General features: G+C 44.4%; 1 protein-coding gene and 1 pseudogene across 1 annotated transcript in view; one reads left to right on the top strand and one right to left on the bottom strand.

The window, feature by feature from the left end:
• THSD4 (thrombospondin type 1 domain containing 4) overlaps positions 1–25,948 on the bottom strand; it is a 665,075-nt gene that overhangs the window by 434,329 nt on the left and 204,798 nt on the right. The window lies entirely within an intron of this gene.
• Positions 7,598–8,185, top strand: LOC100980767 (large ribosomal subunit protein uL22-like; annotated as a pseudogene).

Below are 25,948 nucleotides of genomic sequence, written 5' to 3'. Positions count from 1 at the left end.
GTGCTTTTCTGGGCTGGCCACTTCTGTATCCAATTTACCCTTTGTATACAACATATCTACTTTAATCCCTGTAACTCAGAGTAGCCTTGTTTTTAATTAGAATACTGAAGGTCAGAGAAGTTAAGAAATTGCCTATGATCTCACTGCTAGCAGTTGAAATGGGATTTGAAGCTGGGTCAGCTTGCTCCTGTCCTGGTTTTCCTACCACTCCACGTGGCAAAATGTTGGCAGATGGCGTGGACTTGTGAACACAGATAGGAAGGATGGCCCAGAAAAAGAGAATTTATGTCTGAAATACAGAATGGATTACTATAGAGATTACAATACAAGAGGTAACTTTAAAGGAGAGTAGATTTCATAACAAAAATGCAAGAACCTGCATATCCAAATGAGACCACTGCTTCCCTTTACCAGGGTCCCTCTGGAGGCTTGGCACTTACTCCAAAGATGCTGCTGTCTCAAAACATTTATGTAACTCCTTGTTAGAATGCAGTTACACAGCAAGTGACACATTCCTTTTAAATAGCTCATCCTTTAGCAGGTAAATTTGGTTTTTGCTAATAGTCGTATCCTTTGGGACCAAATCTGGAGCAAAAATTTGTATTGGGAAGCATAAGTTTTAATCAAAGGCTACAACAGCCATTAGATTAGGTGTGACTATAAAATAGAGAGTTGTCTCTTCTACAGTTCAATCTGGCTCTGAACACAACTAAGAGCTAAGCTCTGAGCTGTTTTCTGGAGTGGTGGCATTGCCAGAGTACAGACTCGCAAGGTATCTCTGTTGAAAACCAACACTCACCTGGATGTACAGGTCATGGTGAGCAGGTGTTCTGAGGGAAGACAAAGGAAAAGGAGAGGGAGTGTTGACAATTCTGAGCTTCAATATCGCAGACATTCAGGGCCTGTTGGCATGGTCCTCAGAGCAGCAACAACAGCATCAATTGAGGTTCATTAAAATGCAGAATCGCAGGTTCATGTGGACCTACTGAATCAGAACCTGCATTCTAACAACAGTTTTCAGTGGTTCTTCTGCACATTAAAGTTTGAAAAGCACTGGTCTGGAGGAGGAGGCTCTACAGAAGGGTTGGGTATTGAGGAGCTGAAAAGACAACCTGGAATTGAGATTCCCAGGGATGACCTGAAAACAAGCATTTCAAAAGCTCAGAAAAGCAGGAGTTTAACTACTCTCATTTTATATTATCGCAACTACATGTTCAAGATTTTACAAAATAGTCTCAGTTTCAAACACTCTGTTCCATTTGCAGATCATGTATTATGGATGGTCTGGGGCAACAGGGATAGACCCATGGGTATTGGGAATGAGTATGCAGAGGGTAAGATTACTGAAATTGTTATTATGTGGGTATGGAGACGGGCTAGTTAGCATGAAGGACTGCTGAGTGTTTGGGTGGTCTGGCTGATCATCTGAACACTGAAAAATTAAGTTGAAGTCAGAGAAGGATCAAAGTTAAGTTAGGAGAACAAGAGAACTTTCTGTGATGATGGAAATGTTCTATATCTATACTGTCCAACATGGTAGCCACTAGTCATATGTGGCTATTCAGCACTAAAAACACAGCTAGCACAAGTGAGAAACTGAATTTTAAATTTTGATATGGGACTACTGGCTAGCACATTGGACAGCACAGGTATATAAAAACCCCATGGCAGCCCCTGTACCTGCAAGTCTAAAGAGGACCAGGAGGATCCCCGCCAAAAGAAGGGTAATCGATGGGACACCAAAGTTATCAGTCAAGTAAGGCAGAAATGCTTGAATGAATAAATGTATATAGATAGAAAGTAGAGACCTTGATAAAGTCAAACTCCTTGTCTTTACAAGTGTGTGTTCAGCGGCCATGCAAGGGAGATGTCCATCTGGCAGTGGCCCAGGGCAAGGTGTCAGAGCCCTAGTGGCAGGGAGATGGCATCCACATATGAGGGAGGGTGACATGGTGCTAACTGGGCATCTACATAGGGCAGGGGGACAGTGGTGATGTGAAATTGATTACATTCAGGGTGACGGAGTACACAGTAAAAATATAAAAGATAATGGAACCTAGATTTCTCATGGCCAGAGAAGAGAGTTACAACTGCAGAAAGAGAGAAAATGAGAATGAGCCGCGCACGGTGGCTCACACCTGTAATCCCAGCACTTTGGGACACCGAGGCGGGCAGATCGCCTGAGGTCGGGAGTTCGAGATCAGCCTGGCCAGCATGGTGAAACCCTGTCTCTACTAAAAATACAAAAATTAGCCAGGTGTGGTGGCACGCGCCTGTAATCTCAGCTACTCAGGAAGTGGAGGCAGGAGAATTGCTTGAACCCAGGAGGCGGAGGCTGCAGTGAGCCGAGATCACACCATTGCACTCCAACCTGGGCAACAGAGTGAGACTCCGTCTCAAAAAAAAAAAAAAAAAAAAAAAGGAAAAAAGAAAATGAAAATGAAACTTATGATGTTATTCGGAATTTGAGATGTGTGTGAACTGACAATTTTTAATATACAGATGAATACAGAAATACACACATAATAAATATGTGCTTACATACATAAGACGCATTGCCCAGCTCTGTTTGACTGAAAGGGTCTAGGAGCAGCAACACCACAAGAGCAACAGGTACATTTATTGCCCAGATTTTGGCTTGTAAATACTATTCTCCAAAAAAAATGGACGAGGGCTCCTTGGAAAAATGGCTGATTCCAGGGCTAGGACTGGTAAAATACAATACAAGCTTGAAACATCGTGTCATACCTGAAAAGTGAAGAAGTGCTCAAAGAGTGATGGAGATGTGTCAAAAAAGACACTGAAGCCAGGCCAAAGTGGCTCTCACTAGCCAAATACGGGGCAATTAGAGCTTCAAAGCAAATAATAATGGTAACAGGTCAAAACCCATTGAGTAGAAGGGAAATCCATGTGTCCATGCTGACACAAATAAATGGCTGAATAAAGGAGCAAATGGACAAGCTGTATCACCTAACAGGATACAGTAAGAATACCCCATCACTTCTGTTATTTTCCTGCCAAAAATTCATTGACTGAATCTAATCATGAGGAAACACTGCACAAACCCAAACTGAGGGCCATGCTACCTAATAATGGTCTATATTCTTCAAACATGTCAAGATCATGTCACGAAAGTCAACAAGAGAATAAGAAACACTTCCAGGCTGAAGGAGACCAAAGAGATGCGACAACTAAATACAGCGTGTGATTCTGAATCAGATACTTCCACTCTAAGGACATTATTGGGACACTCAGGACAACTGGTGAAACTTGAATGTTTGGGGACTGGGTGGTAGCAATATATCAATATGAATGTCCTGATTCTGATGGTTGCTTTGTGGTTATGTATGAGAATTTTTTTGTTTACAGGAAACCTGGGGGAGTGGCAATGTATCACATTGGCAACTTACTCTCAAGTAAGTCCGAAAACAAAAGAACTCTTCGTACAGGGCTTTAACTATCATATAAGTTTGAGACTGTTTCAAAGTAAAATAATTAAAAAAAAAAAAAAAACCCAAAGAATTATGTTCACTTATTCTGGCAAAGGCACTCTAACGGAATGTCTTTAGGGGCATCTTAGAAAGATGTTCTTCTCTAGCAACAACTGCCTAAAGGAAAAGTGCTTCCTTTCCACCTGACATAGACATTCACCCATCAAAGCTGAGGCCTGGACCTGTCACAATTATTTTGCAAATAAGGAAAAGCCACTAAAAACTCAGAGAAGCCACCCCAGAGATCTGCCATTGTTGAGCTGCTAAATTAGCAAGCCCTCAGACTGGCTACCTCCAGATTTCTCGTTATGTGTGATTTATTACCAAATCCAACTTGTTTAAGTTAAAAAAAAATCTTAATTTGCTTTCAGACGGCACCAGCTCCGTTTGAAGAAAGGGCCAATCACAGAGGTCAGCACTCTCCTCTCACAGGTAGCCCGGGGTGCCTTTGGCCCTACCTTGCCCCTGTATCAGACTCCCTCCTACACACCCTCTGGCCCAGGATGGGAGCTGCTGGCACTTGAAAAGCCCTTTCTATCTGGCAGGCTACAAGTATACAACTCCTCCTTATTCACAATCAATCCTTCCCTTTGCCCCCTACCCACCCCCCCAACCCCCCGCCACTTGCATACTGAAACAGAACAAAAACATACCATACAGAAATGAGAAATCACATATATAATTACAGCCAATATCACAGACCCAGGCTACACTAAGAAAGGATCAAGGATAAAGATGAAGAACTCTGAGAACAGTTTCCTTTTGGACTTTGTCTCCCGATTTTCTCTGTGACTCTTTCGCCCCCTCTAACCCACACACTGCTTGCTACCCATCTCCCACATGACCACTCACATACTCAGAATTCTTGGCTCGCTTTTCTGTCATCATACCTAAAGGGCATCTCCCACCTTGGCAGATCTCACGATCTGGACCTGAGACACAGACATGGAGAGTACACCATTTTCAAAATCCTTCCCACGGCCCCAAAGATGCTGGTAGGCAAAGGCCACATTTGTTGAGTAGACCTTGTACATCCGTGGAAGTAGGCACAAGAAATCTTTGTGAATGCTCATGATACAATTTGGTGCTTCTACATTTCTTTTTCTGATTATGAAAGAATGCCCCTACCCGGAGCCCAGAGAAATTTTCACCCAATTTATTATTTTTCCTAAATTAGCATGTTTGGCATGAAACAAAGATATGCTTACAGCACAGTGCTGAGTACTGTGGAGGACATAAAGGATAAAGGATGTGAGGTCTGTGGAACAGGCACCCAGCCAGCCCCCTGCATGTATGCTCCCTGAGGCAGGCGAAACATGTTTGAAGAGGTCGTCAATGCTCCATAAGGTGGAAGTGGTGAGCTGAATGGTGCCCTCCTTCTCCCAAATACGCCCAAGTCCTGACCCTGGAATCTGCACATATCACCTTATTTGGAAATAGAATCTTCACAGATGTTATTAAGAATTCTGGCTGGGCTGGGCACAGTGGCTCACGCCTGTAGTCCCAGTACTTTGGGAGGCCGAGGCGGGCGGATCACGAGGTCAGGAGATCGAGACCATACTGGCTAACACGGTGAAACCCCGTCTCTACTAAAAATACAAAAACAAAATTTAGTCGGGCGTGGTGGCAGGCACCTGTAGTCCCAGCTACTCGGGAGGCTGAGGCAGGAGAATGGCGTGAACCTGGGAGGCGGAGCTTGCAGTGAGCAGAGATCGCGCCACTGCACTCCAGCCTGGGCGACAGAGTGAGACTCTGTCTCAAAAAAAAAAAAAAAAAAAAAAAAAAAAAGAATCCTGGCTGGGTGCAGTGGCTCACGCCTGTAACCCCCACCCCCACCCCACCCCCATCACTTTGGGAGGGTGAGGTGGGCTGATTGCTTGAGCCCAGGAGTTTAAGACCAGCCTGGGCAACACAGTGAGAACCAGTCTCTACACAAAATACGAAAAGTTAGCTGGGTGTGGTGGTGCATGCCTGTAGTTCCAACTACTCAGGACGCTGAGGTAGGACGATCACCTGAGCCTGGGAGGCTGAGGCTGCAGTGAGCCATTTTGCGGCTGCACTCCAACCTGGGTAACAGAGCAACACCCTGTCTCAAAAAAAAAAAAAAAAAAATCCTGAGATGAGATTATCCTAGATTTAGGATGGCCCTAAATCCAGTGACAGGTGTCCTTATAAGAGAAAGCACAGGGATTTTCAGTCACAGAAACACACAGAGCAGAAGGTCACTTGAAGACAAAGGCAGAGGCTTGAGCAATGTGCCTAAAAGTCAAGGAAGGCCAGTGATTGCTGGGTGCCACCAAAAGCTGGAAGAGGAAAGTGAGGATTCACCCTCAGAGACTCCAGACGAAGCCAACCCTGATGACACCTTGACTTTGGACTTTTCCCCTCTGAGATGGTTAGAAAATAATTTTTGTTGTTTTAAACCACTAAGTTTACAGTCATCTGTCATGGCATACCCTGGAAACTAATACAGCGGGCAAGGCAGGCTATTTATTATTTATCAATCAATCAGTAGAGACAGGGTCTATCTAATCTATCTAATTCATCTAACATATCCATCTATCTCTCTTTATATCTAATATATCCATCTATCTACCTACCTACCTACTAGAGATAGGGTCTCGCTATATTATGCAGGCTGGTCTTGAACTTCTGGCCTTAAGAGACCCTCTACCTCTGCCTCCCAAAATGTTGGGATTACAGGCATGAGCCACTGGCTTAGTCAAGGCAGATCATTTAGGGGTGGACTTTGTTTGTCCAGAGAAGAAATAATTTTCCCTCCCAGCTCTGATAATATATGCCCAGTAAGCACAAAGGCCCTGGCATATGGGTAAAATGGAACCTTTTAGCATATGGCAAAGACTGTCTCTTAAGACCCTTCTATATGCAAGATGGGCCAGTCGGGAGGAAGAGAACAGAAAAACTCGAGCACAAATGGAACTCAAAGACCTTCTGAAGCTCAACACTTGTTGACTGTCTCTGAGGATCTGGGTGTGCCTGGCACAAACAGCCTCAAAAGAGAATTTGCCACAAGAAAGAAGACATCTAGTTGGTATCCAAGGACCCCCATCAGCTGCTGTGGGGTGGGGAGGGCCGCTTCAGGCACCGTCCATGGCTGAGGTGGGATCCCCTCCAACACGGCTGCCTGGAGAACAAGGACGAACATGTCAGAGTAGCCAAAGTGGCTGTAGCCACGGAATGTCCCCAAGGGCCACTGTGCAGCCACTGCAGGGTCTGCGCCTGCCAGGGCACACCAGGGCAGGGGCAGAAGTTGGGGGTGGGCAGGGGGAAGGCAAGGAAACCCGGAGTGAAAGCTATTAACCTGCATGGCGATCAGCTCAAGGTGGGGGTCAGAGAAGGGAGGGACTCCCATGCTGAGACTGCAACCCTGTTGTTTCTTCTCTCCTGTTTTCAGGCTGTCCTCTGACTTCAGGCTCTCCAAGTGCCTGCAGGCAGAGGACCAAGAGTGCAAGCCCAGCACAAGCCCCCATTTCTTTCTTCTACGCATCATGTGCACCGTGAGTACTGTGCACTCCCCGTGGCAGTCTCTGTAACACAAACTCTCTCTGTTCCAGGTTCCCAAAGCGTATTTTAAAACCTCATCAGCTATGTTATTTTTAAACTCCAGGAAATAAATGGGATTTAGTAGATGTTATTAAATAACACCTACTGTCCCCCACCTTTTTTTTTTTTATGAAAAAGCGTTTCAGTCAATCAATCAAAGGATGTATCAGTTTCTGCATCTGCATGTCCACCCATCAATCCACTTATTCCACCCCTCCCCATCTCCTGTTACAGACAGCTGTGACTATCCTCACCTACTGTTAACAAGAGTTAATCCTCTGTGGTAGGATATGGAGTAATTTTTTACTGTCTTCTTGGCTTTCAATTGGATTGTTTGAATACTTTATGTTGAACACAAGCTACTTTTAGAAAAAAAAATCCTTAGAGCATTAAGGTCATTATTCTAGATGAAATATAATAAAAACCTAGTAGGTGGAAATAAACCAAATGAAAGGAAAGGAAGGAAGGAAGAAAAGAGGGTTGTGAGGGAGGTAGGAGAAAAAAGGAAGAAAAGGGAGAGAGCTCTTTTCCTAAGCAGCCTGAGGTAATCTGTGAAAATGGTTTGCTATTCACTTGACCCGGAGAACCCCACGAAATCAGGCAAATCAAGAGGTTCCAATCTTCGTGTTCACTTTAAGAACACTCGTGAAACTGCTCAGGCCATCAAGGGTATGCATATATGAAAAGCCACGAAGTATCTGAAAGATGTCACTTTACAGAAACAGTGTGTACCATTCCGACGTTACAATGGTGGAGTTGGCAGGTGTGCGCAGGCCAAGCAGTGGGGCTGGACACAAGGTCGGTGGCCCAAAAAGAGTGCTGAATTCTTGCTGCACATGCTTAAAAACGCAGAGAGTAATGCTGAACTTAAGGGTTTAGATGTAGATTCTCTGGTCATTGAGCATATCCAAGTGAACAAAGCACCTAAGATGCGCCGCCGGACCTACAGAGCTCATGGTCGGATTAACCCATACATGAGCTCTCCCTGCCACATTGAGATGATCCTTACGGAAAAGGAACAGATTGTTCCTAAACCAGAAGAGGAGGTTGCCCAGAAGAAAAAGATATCCCAGAAGAAACTGAAGAAACAAAAACTTATGGCACGGGAGTAAATTCAGCATTAAAATAAATGTAATTAAAAGGAAAAAAAAAAAAAAAGAAAAGGGAGAGAGAGGGAAGACAAAAGAGACAATAGAAAAGAAAAGGCAAGGCAACAAAAGAAAAAAGAAATGGGAGAGAGAGGAAATGCGAGACACTGGGAAACAATGGGGAGACCATTACCTGCACATCTACCTCAGGAACTCTAGGGACCAGTGTAGACCCTCCCAACCCGTTTTCACAAGTGAACTCCCAGGGAAAGCTTATGAAAACAATCTCTGGGGCTGGGCACGGTGGCTCACGCCTGTAATCCCAGGACTTTGGGAGGCAGAGGTGGGTGGACCACCTGAGCTCCAGAGTTCAAGACTACCCTGGTCAACATGACGAAACCCTGTCTCTACTAAAAATATTAGCCAGGTGTGGTGGTGGGCACCTGTAATCTCAGCTACTCAGGAGGTTGAGGCAGGAAAATTGCTTGAACCCAGGAGGCAGAGGTTGCAGCAAGCAGAGATTGCACCATTGCACTCCAGGCTGGGTGACAGAGTAAAACGGTGTCTCAAAAAAAAAAAAAAAAGTCTCTGGATGCTCATTAAGGCCCAAACATGGACCTACAAAAGACAGCCTGGGAAGTGGAAGGCAGTCATGGCAAGGAAGCTCCAGAGGGTGCGCAAGCTCCCAGCACAGCGGAAAACGGGTCACATGGCCTGGCTCTTCCAGCTCATCCCTCATGGATTTGGTTTCAGGGGCCAGAGCCTTAAAGCTACAGGGTGGATGGCATTTTGGAAGCACTGGGTCTAAGCTCCCATTCAGAGTTCCAGGACTTCTACCATATTCTGGTCTTTAAAGTGATCTTCAGCAAGTCCTTCAACCTCTCTGAGCCTTGGGTTCCTCATCTATGAAATGGGGACGAGAGACCCATCCTGGCAAGATGTGAAGCCAAGGCATATGCCAAGGAGCAGGTGTACCCACACGCTGCCTCAGCAAGCACACGGTCCAGTCAGAGACACACACAGTACAAAGCCAACCTGCAAACATCTACTGATTAAGTGTTAAGGTCCAAATGCAGTAATGAAGCCTAGAAATGCGGATCAACGTCAAGAATAACTAAGACTTGGCCAGGTGCAGTGGCTCATGTCTGTACTCCCAACTCTTTGGGAGGGCAAGGTGGGCGGATCACCTGAGGTCAGGAGTTCAAGACCAGCCTGGACAACATGACGAAAGCCTGTCTCTACTAAAAATACAAAAATTAGCCAGGCATGGTGGCACGCGACTGTAATTTCAGCTACTTGGGAGGCTGAGGCAGGAGAATTCCTTGAACCGAGGAGGCAGAGGTTGCAGTGAGCGGAGATCGCGCCACTGCACTCTAGCCTGGGTGACAGAGTAAGACTCCATCTCAAAAAAAAAAAAAAAAAAAGTTAAAACTTACTGAGCACTTATCTGCTTTACATATATTTACCATTTAATCCTCATAACATCCCTATAAGGTAGTTACTTTTATTATTCCAATTTTAGAGATTAGGAAACTGAGGCACAGGGCAATTAAGAACTTATCTCAAGTTATGATAGAGAAGTTCCTACCATACCAGGTAGTGCTGGGATTTTAATGTAGGCAACCCATCTCTTAAACACTACACCCCATACCTAATCGATAATAGATAATGTACGGCTCTCATTTTTAATGAGGTTATATTGTTAGAGAGTGACAAGGCAAGTAAAAAAATATAAAGTAATGCACTGTGATCAGTTTCATGGGACATTTGTGCAAAGTACAGAGGTGATGGTTGGGGGAGGGGATAATTAAATATCTGAGAGGGTCGGCAAAGATTTCCTGAGTCATTAAACTTGGGGGTTTGGAAGGATGCGTAGGAGTATTTCTGGATTAAAAAAATCAATAAAAGGGAGGCTCAGGCAGAAGTAACAGTTTGGGTAGACAGAGACAAAAAATACAAAAAACCCAGCATAGAACATTGAAAAAGTTTAATGGAGATAAAACATACTAAGAATGCTAAAATGCGATGAAGAACCCAGAGGGAGTTCTTAAGTGATATCTTAAGGGCAGAACACAAAGCTAACAAAAAGATCTCGGGGTAGGTGAGGCCAGGACAAAATGTCCTGAGAAGAGGCGAGGCCGCAGCGATGGCCAGTGGCTGGAGCAAGACACAGTGTGATGTCCTGCAAGGAGCCTGCTTTTATCCCATAAACACTGGTCACTCAGGCACCTGTTTCTATAGAAACAGAGGTGACCTTTAGGACAGACAGGTCTTCACTGACAGCCCCAGAACTCCAACTCCGGTTTCCAGACAATGGCCAGACCCTGACCTCAGTTCTGGCTACATTAAACTGGAGATTTCAGTCTTTCATAGGTCCACTCGGTTGGGTAGAGTTGGAAGGTCTTTTCTCCCTTGGCCCATTTCCCCCTTCTCTTACCTCCCACCAAGTGTCTGTTGCTGCAAGAGGCCAGTTAAGGGTGTCTTTTCCTTCTAATAATCTCAGTGTTCAGGCACAGATTAACCAAGCCCAAACAACAGAACTAACTCAAAAACAAAAGCTAAGCTCCAGCCCTGATGCAGTGAATACGCGTGTTTGTAACTCCTCTGTCAACTACCTCCTAACCTCCTGCCTGTGTCTAAAGACACCATAAAAGGAGAAATCAGAGCCGAAAGAACCTCACTGCAGAGTAGACCAGTGTATTAATTTATAACAGTTCACATACTCTCGGCATTACCTCATGGCCCAATTCTAGGATCCACGCGCGAGTATGAACTGGAGCAATGTGAACCTCCCTGATATCTATAAGTGTTCAGACTCCGGTCCAAAGAGTGTTTATCACGCTACATGAAGCAGACCCCTTGCTTTCAGATCTTCCTGTCCTACTGCTGAGTGTTCGGAAAGAAGCTCAGAGTGGGCCGGGGGGTGGGGGTGCCTAAGCCATCACCTGGAGAATCCTCCCATTTCATGGGATACCAAGACTGTAGGATTGGCTCAAGGTCACACAGCTAATTAGGGAAACTCCAGGATTCAAAGCTCAAACTTCTGATTCTTCAGTGTTTGAAACCATATTTTGAACCCAGTTCTTAGAGAGAAATAAGCAGATAAGATTTTGGGGCATTGCTGGGCGAACAGTTTAATGATAGAACAGGGAAGAAAAATATGAGCACTACTCTTTTCTAGGTACAACTAGGCATTTTACATACATTTTTCCAGTTAATCCTCATAATCCTTCCAGGAACTTATCAGCTCCACCAGTTTACACAGGGAAGGGGCTGAGGCTGGAAGGACCAGAAAGTTGCCCACAGTCATTAGTAAATGAGAGCCCCATTTGATCTTCAAATTGCCCATTTCTGCCTACATCACATTGCATGCAGAAATCACTTTCCTAACCTTTACTCAAGCCTGCTGGGAACGTCTCCTGTGGGCTCAGCCTCTACTAGGTTCACCTGGGGTATGCAAAGGCCCTCCTCATGTGTTCAGGCAGAGCCTCATCTTTCAGACTGGCTGAGGGGCCCTCTCTCCCAGGGCCCAAGTTCTTGAGAACCTCCCAGAGCCCAGTAAGAATTTGCATAATGAATGACCTGCGGGCCAGAACGTCCAAGCCTCTCTCACCCCATCCCTGATTGGGAAACCTTTTAGCTATTTATCAGGCCAGACCTGTTTATCCAGTTTCCATTTAGGACAACTTTTCACATGTTAACTAGCTGATCCTTGTTAAGCTAGGGTTTGGCTCACAAGGCAAGTATTTGTGGTTTTTCTCCTGGGCTGAAACACTGAGTAAGGAGCATCAAGCCCTCCAGGGGCAGGTTTCCTCCCACTGCCTCAGGCTCTGCCCACTTTTCACTCCTGGCTCCCACAGGGGCATTGGGCCTGGCTCTACCCTGGGTCCCCCTGGACTGGAATGCAATCACATGCTGTGTGTCCAGGTGGGGCCACTCTAGACCCTACCACTGGCCTGGCTGCTGCAGCCACTACCACCCCTTACAGTTCTTGGGTTGGAAAATGACCACTTCATGTTTTCAGTGTTGTACCCAACTAAGGCACATCCACATGCACAGACTTCCTCTGCCTAGCCCAGGACCAAGGCGGTCACTACATCATTACAGTCCTTCTCTTTCCTCCTTGCCTCCCACTTCTCTCCAAAACAAAGCACATGCATGCATGCACACACTCCCTCTCCCCCCTCTCTCTCTGATTTAGCCCAAGGATTGGAAGGCCCTCAAGTAAACCGTGCCTTGCAAAAACTGCCCTTTGCCATCCTAAGGCATGTACTAAAATGTGATCAAAGTTACCTTCAGTTGACATGAAGGAACAGCATTTTCCACCGGTGAAAGTGTGAAAGTCTAGCTCATTTTAACAGGTTTGACAGGTTTGTATGTCATTCTTAGACTCTCTCCTACTTCTTACAGAAAAATCAGATTGGGGTTAAATCCATTTACTGCTTCAGACACTGTATCCAAATTGCCAAATAAGGGAAAATAAGTTATAAATTAAAATGATACTTTAAGGAACAGAAATGATAAATTTTTAGATTTGGGTTTGGAAAGCACCTCTGACAGAAATATAACACTTTATGTCTCTTAAAAAGTCTAATTCAGTGATTTGAACATGTGGTACTTCAAAACAAACTCAGATATGGTTCCACGTGGAATATAGTTCATGACCAGCGATAATTCCAAACATTCTGGATACTGATCTTCAACTTTAAGAAAAACAATCACACTCAAATTACTTTTTTCCCTTAACAGTTAAAATGATAAAGTATAAAATTCCTTGCTTTAAATATTGCTAATTAGAAATTTTAACTTTTCTATAACTTGAATTTGAATCTCTTCTGTTTAAATGACAACTGAATTTCAGATTTAACAAAATATTATGAACTCATAATAAAGGGTATTAATGTATTTGTTATCTACCACTTCCTTCCCTGTATCTTTGGGCCCTCACCACTCAGACCAAGGTTGTAACATTTTTATTCTAGAAGTTGAAAAACACTGCCCTAAATCCCTTGATTAAAAACATTCTAGAAGCTTGAGCATTTTGTGGGGAGAGGGAGACAGTGTGTGAACATGCCTCACATGTGCTGGCTGAGCAGGGGATGGCCTCCATCACTTTATTTCCTCTTCCTAATGGATTGCAATGCGAAAGGCCATCCACCGAGGTGATCTCTCCCCAATGATTGAGATTTTTTTTTTTCATTGACTGTGTTCTGCTGCAGTCCAGCCCCTCAGGTTTGGCCTTCCACATCATTCCCCCACAACCCACCCCCATGCCCTTCTACGAGAAGGATGACCTCAAGTGCGAAATAATCTCCAGCATCTGTTTGGGGCTTTGATTTTGTGGGTTTATTTTACACATCCTAATTCTGCAGGAAACTCCCTGCAGATGTGGAGGAGCCCTCAGTTACTGACCCCTTGTTAAAAGAAACAGCCAGAAACCAGAAACATGACCAGGAAGATAAACAGCTGTTGAGGTCTCAGCTGCTCTCCAGAGTGGCATCATCTTCGGAAATAAGCCTTGCATTCATCTTCACCGAGGAAATTGGGCCTTGAAGTTCATTTAGTTAGAGATGGTAAAAGCATGGCACACATACCTCCCACCCTTCTCTCGCATCCATGACAGACATCACTAATCAATCATTATATCCTTTTTCTCTGGGTCTGAAATCAGCCCCCGAATTCTCCTCAAAAAGGGGTCCAGACAAACTCTGTGAAACCATATTAAATATATTTGTCATTCTAGAAGTCTAGGTTCTAAGGCATAAAGATTCTGAAAAGAAAAATTAAATAAAATCTGTGCATTTTTGTTGGGAGGGGTTGGGGAGAGGTTAGGGGGTACTTGGTTCAAGTCCTAAACAGAGTAGGAAATTCTGTTTCCTTGAAATACCATCTCAAAGCCCACAATACTGATTTAAGAAAAGAGCCCTCAACTAAAACAGAAGTTGTTGCTGGGGCTGACAAGTATTTGCATTTCCTGAACGTGAGCTGTGTTCCAGGCACTGCTCTAAGCACCTCACATGTATTGTCGCATGTAATTAATAGAAGGTGATTCTGATGCTAACATGACCCAGGATTCAAGACTCATTTCTCAGATCCAACATGTTTCACAGATGAGTGCAGCACAAGTCACACAAGACAGCTGCCTGCCAAGAGTGCACTCACCCTCCCCAGACCTGAGCTCCATTAATTCTGCTCAGGAAGGAGGGCCTTTTTCAAATCCAGCACAGCCCTGGCCCATCTGTTCCAGTGTGTCACTTAGCCATAGTCTGTTTCTAAATGTGCAGCTTCAAAAAGCAACAGATTTTGTAACGGATTCCCCCTTTGTCCCAGATAGACAGCACAACCTCCATGAAAGATGTGCATCTTCCTTCTTCCAGTGAAGAAGTTCTGCTGACAGTTCTGAGCACTACGAGGGCCACAGGTCTATCCTACAACAAACAGATCAGGCTAAGGGCTTACTTTCAAATAACTAGAGAGAGGGAGGCTGGTTTGTTTCTTCTCCTAGGCTTGGGTCAGACACTGGCAAACTGACTCATTTGCCTTGATGGGCTGGCATTTGGCCGCAGCCTTGGTCAATGCCAATTTCAGCGTTATTTGGCCCTTGGGGATTGTCCATGGATCCTGGGTGACAGCCTTGCACCAACTGCCCCCAGAGCTGGGGAATGAGAAAATGACATGAACAATGATAAAAATAATAAAAATGAGAGCTACTGACTGTATTGGATGTTTAGTAAGCACTCAGAAAATGTGCCAAAGGCTTCATATACACTCTCATGCTGAATCCCCAAATTCTTCTGTGACCTGTTCATCTAGAAAGCTGCCGATGTCCACCTCTTAGAGAAACGGTTCTGTGGTAGTCGAGCGTCGGTTTCAAAGCTAGGATTTTGAAGATGTCCTTTAACTCTGTTTCCCCATTTGTGAGAAGAGATTACCCTTATGTTTCATGTTATGCGTCATGAAGAAAAATGATCCACAAAAATATGCCTTGGCTATTCTGCAGAAAAGAACAAAGTAAGTTCTCAGTTTATGACTGTTATGGTTGCTGATATACTGCTCTGGCTTCCGGTTTGCTGGGTGTATCTTATCACACTGTCCTCCATATGTGAATCCGAAACCTTAAAAACAGTGTTTCTTTAGATACTCAACTCGAAACTAAAACAACAGGCTGGGAGGCAGTGAGTTTCTTGAGGGCAGAGGTTGTGTCTTACTCATCTCTGAATTCCACATATTTGGCTTAAAAGAAACAGGCAAAAATGTTATTTGAGGATAAAGACCAGAGGGAGGTTGAGAAAGGGAAGAAAGAAGCCACAACCTTCTGTAGCATTATCTTGTCAACGAAAGTTCATATTTTTTCAATAAGCATCTACTAAGCCCCGTAAGAGAAAAAGGTTTGTTGTCTGCTTGGTACTACCTTAAACATTGAGTGTTTGATGCAGACACTGCCTTTACTGAGTGGGAAATAGCCTTGAGTAAAGTGTGAAGCAAGACTTCAATAAGTCCTTAATGACAGTCACAACCATTTGTACCCTCAGTCTGGCTGATTTTTGGAAAAATAAAAAATGCCCATGCTGATGCCATGGGAATGTCCCCTAAGATCACTGCCTTTCTGCACTCTATCAGTTGCCAGCCACTCAAATCTCCAAAATTATAGATGCCAGAATGACAAGGCTCTTGGCCAAGAAAAAAACAAAGGCTCAGCCTAATTAGAGTATGTTGAGGGTGAGAAAGCTAAAGTCTAAGAGGCCCACGTATCAGAAATGGGAAACTAGAATAGACATCTGTTTGGAATCTCCATGGGCAATTCTCTATGACCAGTTTGGAATCTCCATGGGCAATTCTATATGACCACAGTGAGCTTAACAACTGCAAGGACAGTAACAAGGGGGCTTTAGGTTGACTCTGCCACTCCCCACTTCCCCCATAAATGCCTGCTCTGAAAGCCAAAACTCAGAATGCCCCTCCCAAGACCCTTTCAGCCTAGAGACTCCAGAGAAAGGAAGCTCACACTCTTGGGCTGAGCTGCTAATGCCTGCAATGCACCTGCTTTTCTAGCCACAAGTGGCTCTTTATGCCCCCACCTCGTGGGCAGCAAAAACGGAAGATGTCCTTCTCACCTAAGCATCCCAGCCTCCCCATAGGAACAGCACTATTAGGGAGGCCTAAAAGCGGGGAATACCCAAATGGAGTCTAGGTGAGCTAGACCAGATACCAAGCTTAAAGGCAGAGGTGTCCGATCTTCCCTGGGCCACATTGGAAGAAGAATTGTCTGGGGCCACAGATAAAATACACTAACACTAACAATAGCTGATGAACTAAAAAAAAAAAAAAAAAAAAAAGTAAAAAAATCTCAATGTTTTAAGAAAGTTTACAAATTTACATTCCGTCTTGAGCCACATGTGGCCCGCAAGACACGGGTTGGACAAGCATGTTTAAAGGGCTCAGCTTGCAGTTAATGAATTCATCACTCAAATATTTGGCGAGTACTCTCTGCATATCAAGCATAATTCTAGGTATGGCAAAAGAGAGAGAGAGACGTCTGCTGTCAGGGTGAATGGTCCCTATCTTAAGCCTGTGACAGCAATCGGGCCATAAAATGTTAACATCACAAGACTTCAACCGGGGTTCAAATCCGAGGTATGCTGCAGTCTAACTTTGTGACCTTGGGTACCTGACTTCCCTGTTAAGGGAAGGATTAAATTAAGGGGCAAATTTGAAGGCCAGGAGCAGAGTCCTTTTCTCCTTCTAGGATTCCTGATTCCATGTCTAGTATTACTCCTTCTGCATTTTACAGCCAAGAATATACACACAGACACGTACCCATGTACACACATACATCATCCTTTAAGTAAGACTTACCATACATTCATCTCTTATCCTTATAGTCGTCTGGCAGTGTAGGTATTTGTGGTACCCATGAGAATCAATGCTCTTCGCAGACCTCCAACTACAGGCAATGAAATTGACCAACGGCTCCAGCTGCTGTGCTCTGAAATCCATCACTGTAGCTGTGTTGGCACCAGACTGCACTTCTCATGGGCTGATTCCAGAGGCAATAGCGGAACCCAGCAGGGGTACTGAAACAAACCTATTCTTGGGAGACATGGGACTCCTCTGACAGCTGAGTTTGGCTGCAGGACTCCCTGATGGCATTGTGGACCCTCCTTGGCAATCTAGGACCCTTCCCTACAACTGCCCCTTCCTCTTTCCTTCAGTAGAGATCAGACTTGCATTGCTATCTGACCATTCTCCTAACCTGTTTCTTTTAATAAAATCCTTGAATGTACAGTCCTGTCTTGATGCCTGCTTCCTGGAAGATGCTGACAAACAGAATTTTATCATGTCTGTATTACAGATGAAAAAGCTGAAGTTCAAGGGACAAGTAGGCAGTCCAATGTCACGGGGTGGGGCGGGGGGTGGGGGGCAAGGGGCAAGGAATGCATTGTAATTCAATATTAGCTATTTGTGAATCAAAATGCCACAGAGGCCTCCCATTCCCTCCACAAAAAGTCCTGGAGATGGGCCCTGAGGTGTTCCCTGTGAAGCAGTATGCCTTTCTCCATTTCCCTAGGTCCTACAACTCAATAGTGGTGGGCCAAGAGCAAAGCCTAGGTTTTCAGCATCTAAATCAGGGGTTCCTCCTCCCAGCCCACCATGCTCTGGGGGCCAGACTGCATGCAGAGCAATCCCAGCTAGAGTGAAGCTCTGCAGCTCACCCCGCCCCATGGTGCCTGTGGAGCCACAGCAGGTTTTTGCATTTAGTAAGTGTGTTTGGAGACAATCATTTCATAAAAGTTAATCTGCTCTGGGCTGGAGCCAGCTGAGACTGATAACTCCAAGTCTCCCCAAATGAGAACTTCAAATGCAAAGTCACATTTCTTCCCAGTGATCTTGGCCGCCTGAGACCTGACTACCTTCAGAGGAAACCAGGCATTCATGTATCCACATCCAAATTTTCTTGGCCTACCCCAGTTGGAGATTTCAGAGCTGCTTCTTCAATGCCAGAAGAAGTACGAGGAAGGGCAGCCGCCCCTCTGTCACCATCACAAGCCAAACACACTCCATCTGTACCTAGGTGGCTGGGGAGACGCCCAAACAGCACCTCAGGAAAACTAATCAACACTGTCCAAATGGCTGCAGCAGAAAACTAGAAGGGGAGACAAACAGCTTTGCCAGCCAAAGGCCACTGAGAGGAGCGCAGGAGAAATGAGCTCAATGCTCTGTCTACACCCGGGAGCCACACAGGTGGGAGAGCAAATTAGCACAGCCTTGTCCTTCCTCGACAAGGCCAGATCGCCAGTGGCACCCGGTAAACGGGTTAGTGTCCATGTCACTCAAACCTCTGCTCTGTGTGTAGACTGGTGTCTGTTTTATTTGAAATTACTTACCAACCTAGTCTCTCTCTTACTCTTGGCAACCAACAGAGCGATGGACCGGTGACAGCAGCAGCAGAGGCAGAGAGAGAAAGTGAGAAAAAAATGAGTGGGTTTATATGACAGTATTGTACATCAGAAGGAACAAAGCACAGGACTGTTCTCTTCAACTGGGTCCTGGAAGAATTGAGAGGGGCAGGAAGGAAAGCACTAACAGTTATTGAGGGGTTTACTGCATGCCAGACACTGCTAATGGATTTACATGCCTTATGTCATCTAATCCTCATAGTAACTATAGAAAGCTGATACTATTGTTATTACTTCCATTTTACAGAAGAAGAAACTGAAGTTCAGAATGGCGAAGCAACTCCCCCCAAGGCTTCCCAGCGAATCAAAATCCTGGCCTGGATTTTAGCACAGTTAGTGTAATTTGAGAGCATCCTCTATTGACGACGATACACAATTCCCCTTGTTTGTTGAATACCTACCGTGTGCTGCATGTTTTAATTAATGACAACTGCATGCCGTTCTTAGAATAGCTTTAGAAAGTACATGTCATACCCATTTCTGAGGAGTGGGGACTGAGACTCAAAGATGAATTTAACAAAGGTCCTATAGCTAGGAAGTGGGGGAGCTCAGGTTGAAAGCACATCGGAGTGACTCCACAAGACCACGAGGCCCTCCTCACAGGCACACCCAGGGCAGCTCCCACCCCTCCTCGTTTGGCCCAGGAGGGCACAACAATAAACAATACTAGAACAATCATGGTGGTCTTTTTTTTTTTTTTTTCCTTTGGAGACGAGGTCCTGCTCTGTGGCCCAGTTTGGATTGTGCAATGGTGCTATCACAGCTCACCGCAGCCTCGACCTCCCAGGCTCAAGCAATCCTCCCACTTCATCCTCCCTAGTTGCTGGGACCACAGGCACGTGCCACTATGCCTGCCTAATTTTTTATTTTTTGTACAGATGAAGTTTCACCATGTTGCCCAGGCTGGTCTCAAACTCATGGGCTCAAGAGATTCACCCACCTTGGCCTCCTAAAGTGCTGGGATTATAGGCGTGAGCCACCACGCCCAGCCCATAGCAATAATGGAACACTGCCTGAGTATTTTCAATGTGCTAAGCACCCTTCATTTTATTGTTACCACAGCCCTGCCTGTGAGTGAGTGGCTTGACCTCAATTTCACGATGAGTAATTCGAGGCTTAGAAGGGCAGGGCACACAAGTCACCTGAGCAGAGCTGGCGTCTCGGGAATGTCCAGCATACTGCCTGAGACATGACATCTCACAGGGGACAACATCGACTCTGTCCTCTCCTTTCCACTCAACAGACATTTGCCTTTTGGCTGAAGAAACTCTCTAATGCAAGTTGTTAAGGAGGCAGCAAAGGACGTTTCAGGGTTTCATTCTAAGCAGGTTTCCCTAAAAGAACCTTCTAGAAGTTATAAGCAGTGTGGGTCACTCAAAGGTCTGGCAACCTTTCTCTCCAACTTGAACTTTCCTCAGGCTGAAGCCTCCCACATTCTGCCGCAGACATCTCAGGAAACGTCTCTGTCCTTTCAAGTCCGTGAGATTCCAGCCGAGGCCTGACCTCACACTCAGCCTGGCCCGCTCCCTGTCGCCAGGCAGCCAGTTCCTTGTTTTTCCTCCCATGATGATGGATACAACCTGTCAGGAAAGCTGGGAATATTTTTAGCGCCTAACTGATTTTTATCTAAATTTAACTCTGAGCCACAGCACAGCACAAGCAGACTTGCATCCAGAGGGCAGCCAACGTTTTCATGGCGACACATCACAACGGAGGCTTGGTATTTCTCAGATGCCCTGGCTTGGCTTGAAGCTAAAATAAGACAAATGGCTCTTTAGGAAAAGAATCTTGATCTTGTAGTACTAGAACCATCAGACTGTAGAGTTGGAGAGAAACTTAGATTTATCCAGCCTCATTTTACAGATCAGGAAACTGAGGCCCAGCAAGCACAGGCCACTTGAACCGCAAAGCTTGGTCTTGCTTTTTTCACTATACCACATTGCCTCTAAGGAACACAATGAGTAAATTAGATGGGACATCTGCAGAGGGCCATAACTTTTTATTTTGTAAATCATAAAATCAAATGTTCTGGGTCATGCAGCTAAAGCTGGTTGAACCCTGATCTCTAGTAAACAGCACCAACTGTCTGATTCAGCACATTTAATAAGCCCATGGAAAGTGGACTTTTTCCAAGGTTCAGAGTCTAAAAAAAGTTCCAACTGAAACAATTCAGTAAGTCATTCTCTCTCGCTAGAATGCTGGCTCCTGGAGAGGGGGGCATTATCAGTTTGATTCACTGTTCTATCTCCGAAGCCTGGAATCACACCTGGAACATAGTGGATGCTTGATAAATATATATAGAATGGCAGACTGAATGAATTAATGAACGAATGAACAAATGAATAATTAGGAGGAACAGAACCATTAGGCCTGAATGACTGCTTGTAGGAAAGGGAGGGCAAAGCCACCAGCAAAATAAAGTGACATTGTACTTTTCCATTCTTCACCCACCAAGCTATGCAGCAATCGATGTCTTCTAGGAATTACATAAAAGCTTTTGCATGGCCATACAATAAAATGCAGATGGAGATCCCCAAGTGGCCACTATCATTCACACGGAAGGCTTGACTGAAGATTGGACTCAAAAGAAAAAGAAATAGAGGAACAATAAAAACAAGAAGCATGAAAATACAGTGTCCCAGCCGGGACCATGACCCAGAGGGTCACCATGGTTCTCCCAGCAGAATGCAGCAGTGAACTATAAGCCTCGCCTCTGAGCCAGGGTTTGAGAAAGGAGGACACGGCCTATTGTAATGGAGGAAAGAAGGTGGCTTTACTTTTGTCCCATTCCTCACCTTAGTAAGTTTGTGGGAAAAGAGGCCATCATTGCTACAGTACGTTTAATTGAAAAATCACCATTCTTGCACAGACCCGGCTGAATTAATACATTCTGAGGCTCAAATGGTATCAGGTGTCCTAGGCCCTACATTGTTAACACATTTATTTTTGCAAGCGGGTCACTATATATAAATACAAAAGGTTGTGTTTGTGTATATTTGAAGGCACATGATATGGGGAGTAGGGTGAAGCAAAAGGGGCAAGAGAAAAATCAAGATTTATAAAAAAGAAATCCAAATACAGCTTTATGCATTGAATGCCATATACATTCAGCATTGTGCTTTAAACAATTTTTTTTCCCACAGTGGGTGGGGGGTGACAACAAGGGAATGGGGGTTTCTAAAAGAAAGGAAATGGCATTCAAAAAGTAAATAAAACAGAATTCTTGACTTCTTAGAGCTTTAACTTATTAGGAAGACAAATGCAATGAAACTTTCATAGACAAAATAAATATTATACATATTAAAACATAATAAGGCATTAGTGAATTGGTTTTATAAAGTGTGTGGTTCAGGGAGTCCCAAGAAAGGAAGTTCTAGGTGGGTCAGGTCAGTCAGGGAAGGCTTCCCAAGGGAGGTTCCAGAACCTGGTGGAAGGCGGCTAAGGTTTAGCTGACAGGAGCTGTTTGAAACTGTAGGCGGGTGGCAGGACAGTGTGAGCCCCTCCATAACTATGGGAATTTATGTATTTCACAGGGGAGAAAAGGCCACCATGAACAATTAAAAGAAGGAATGGAATGAAGTGGTCTATTGGAGTGTTTGAGCTGGTTTTTTGTTTTGTTTTTCAGATGGAGTCTCACTCAGCTGCCCAGGCTGGAGTGCAGTGGTGTGACCTCGGCTCACCACAACCACTGCCTCCTGGGTTCAAGCGATTCTCCCGTCTCAGCCTCCCGAGTAGTTCGGATTACAGGCACCCACTATCATGCCTAGCTAATTTTTGTATTTTAGTAGAGACAAGGTTTCACCATGTTGGCCAGGCTAGTCTTGAACTCCCGGCCTCAGGTGATCCACCCACCTCGGCCTCCCAAAGTGCTAGGATTACAGGCGTGAGCCACCATCTCGGCCTGTTTGCTTTTTAGAGACAGGGTCTCGCTCTGGCATCCAAACTTCAGTGCAGTGGTATAATCATAGCTCACTGCCGCCTTGAAATCCTGGGCTCAAGTGATCCTCCCACTTCAGCCTCTTGAGTAACTGGGATAACAAGCATGTGCCACCACACCCAGCTGATATATATATATATATATATTTTTTTTTTTTTTTTTTTTTTTTTTGAGATGGAATCTTGCTCTGTTGCCCAGGCTGGAGTGCAGTGGCGTGATCTCGGCTCACTGCAACCTCCACCTCCCAGGTTCAAACAATTCTCCTGCCTCATCCTGAGTAGCTGGGATTATAGGTGTGTGCCACCACACCTGGCTGATTTTTGTATTTTTAATAGAGATGGGGTTTCACCGTGTTGGCCAGGCTGTTCTCAAACTCCTGACCTCAGGCGATCCACCCGCCTTGGCCTCCCAAAGTGCTGGGATTACAGGCGTGAGCCACCCTGCCCGGCCACCACCACTATCACCATTATCATCACCACCACTATCATCATCACCACCACCATTTTCTGGGTGTTCACTCTGGACCAGCAACACTCTGGTTGTTACTGACATTAAGCCCTTGACATGTAGTTTACTCATTGACCCCTCACAACTACCCTGTAGAGTATGTATCATTTTTTACCTCCACATTGTGGATGAGGAAACCAAAGCTTGGAGGGTTAAATCACTTGTTCTAGGTCACATTAGTGGCCAAGTCTGGGTTCAAACCATTTCTTTCTTTCTCTCACGCCATCTACTTCGTGCTATACCCAACTGACTAAATTCTGCTCCTGGCAGCTTTGCAGAATAGTTATATGGAATTATTAAGTAGATGTTCTTGCTCTACTCGAATGCAATATTTATCACAGAGGTGGAAATTGTTAGAGGATTTCCCATAATGTATTTTACATGCATATTATTAGAATTACTCAGGGGTGAGGAAAAAAAAGTTCCCAGGAAAAATATTTGGGCTTTTTTGGTTCTGGTTTTGATGTCATCATAACCTATAGGTGTCCCCTGGACAAACTATCTAGAGTTCTTGGAGTTTTTTTGTTATTGTTTAATTAGTGTCATACATAAAAGTCAAATGGGCTCTAATTTAGCATTTCCTCTGACTAATCTCTGACCTGGGCTTGGCATTTCAATAGCTGAGCCTCAATCACAAGAGGTTCAAAAAAAAATTCCTAAGCAGTCAGTACTGACAGTCCATTGTACAAATGTGGAAATTGAGGTTTGCAATAATCACAAATCATGTAACCTTGTACTCTGACTTGAGTTCCAGGGAGGACTGTGACATATCCCAGTTTTGAACTCCCTTAGAACATTAGCTGGACATTTCTGGTATCCAGGTTCCTTGCATCCTTTTCATCCCCACACTTGCCTCCTTCCTTCCACTGGGCTGTCAGCTCTACATACATGCAGACAAAATCAGTTTCTTGGCCATCTCTCGATCACCAGTGTCAGCTTCAGGACTGGTTGGCACTGGGTAAGTACTCAGAGACTGTTGAACTGAGGAATAAAGAGAAAGCTGATGGTCTTGCAATGCAAGGAAAAGGAGGATAGCATACTGGAGGTTACAGATAACAGTCTCATTTTTCTGGATGAGAGAAATGATTCCTGTACATGTATGAGGAGTTTCTTGCAACACTGGGCACGACAAGTCAAATCTATACATAACCCACATCTTCAGCAAGAAGGGTTGGTTATATAAATTATACACTCAGAGCAAATTATGTGAATAGATATTTCTCAAAAGAAGATATACAAATGGCCGACAAACATGAAAAAATGCTCTACGTCACTAATCATCAGGGCAATGCAAATGAAAACCACAATGAGATACCTACTTACTCCTGCAAGAATGGCCATTAAAAAGTCAGAAAACAATAGGTATTGGCGTGGATGTGGTGAAAAGGGAACACTTATACACAGCTGGTGAGAATGTAAATTAGTACAACCTCTATGGGAAACAGTCTGGAGATTTCTTAAATAACTAAAAGTAGATCTACCATTCCATCCAGCAATCCTACCAAGGGGTATCTACCCAAAGGAAAAGAAGTCATTATATCAAAAAGACACCTGCACATGTATGTTTTATTGCAGCACAATTCACGATTGTAAAGCTATGGAACTAACCTAAGTGTCCATAGGCCAATGATTGGATAAAGAAAATGTGGTATATATACACCACGGAATAGTACTCAGCCATAAAAGAGGAACAAAATAATGTCTTTGCAGCAACTTGGATGGAGCTGGAGGCCATTATTCCAAGTGAAGTAACTCAGGAATGGAAAACCAAATACTGTATGTTTTCATTTATAAGTGGGAGCTACACTGTGTGTACACAAAGGCATACAGAGTGATATAATCAACTATGGAGACTCAAAATGGGGAGGATGGGAGAGAGCAAGGAAGAAAAAAAGCACACATTGGGTACAATGTACACTACTCAGGTGATGGGTGGGCTCAAATCTCAGACTTCACCACTCTACAATTCATCTATGTAACCAAAAACTACTTGTACTCCAAAAGCTATTGAAATAAAAAAATTTTTTTTTAAATTATTGCACACTCATATAATGAAATACTATAAAGCTGTATATGGCGCTATCGTGCATGTGTTGTCAAAGGGCCAAACGTTTGTTCTTGGGAGGTTAAAAAAAAAAAGAACACAAAAAACAACTATCACAATTATTTGCTACCTTCCAAAGGACCCCAATATATAAACAGATACAGAGTATACCTGTGGTATTAACATCTCATGGTGGTATTCAAAAGGCTCCTATGGGAGCAGTAATGAAGAGAGGGTTGGGAAACACTGCTGTAGTAGAATCACTCACGACAGAGACAGATGCTGAAGATGAGTGCCGCATGAGAAAAGCAAGTTACAGAGGTGCAACACGACTTTGGTAAAATGCATGCACACAAACACAATAATACACACACACACACACACACACAGAATGATACATTTATATCACTGGAAAACATGGAAACCATAATAGTAGCAGCATTCTTTGAATAGTGGGGTTGCAGATTATTTATACTTTCTTCTTGCTTATCTGCATTCTCTAAAGTTGCTACCATAAATACATTCCTTATGAGAAAAACAACTCTGTGTGTGTTTCTAAGAGTCAGATCATTGCATTACTCTGGTGTTCTGCCAAAGGAATATATAGGCAGCCCTTGATTTTTGCTGCTTCATCCTTTATCTTTCTTCCTATCAATAAGCTTGTGTCTTGCCACCTCGGGACACCCACTCAAATTAATGATAAGGATCTGCTCTGGCACCCACAGCTTTAAGCTCAAGATGACTACCTGGAACCCAAACCCGCCTGCAGCTCTTCAACCAGTTTTCAGGGAACCTGAGAGAATGGAACAGGCTTTTCTACCTGCCCCCACTGGCTCTCTGAACAATCCCAGTTTCTTTTC

This window comes from Pan paniscus, chromosome 16 (genome assembly GCF_029289425.2).
Source record: "Pan paniscus chromosome 16, NHGRI_mPanPan1-v2.0_pri, whole genome shotgun sequence".
NCBI classification, from domain to species: Eukaryota; Metazoa; Chordata; class Mammalia; order Primates; family Hominidae; genus Pan; species Pan paniscus.
The sequence above is the reverse complement of the archived record's forward strand: the minus strand, read 5'-3'. Positions and strand labels throughout refer to the sequence as shown.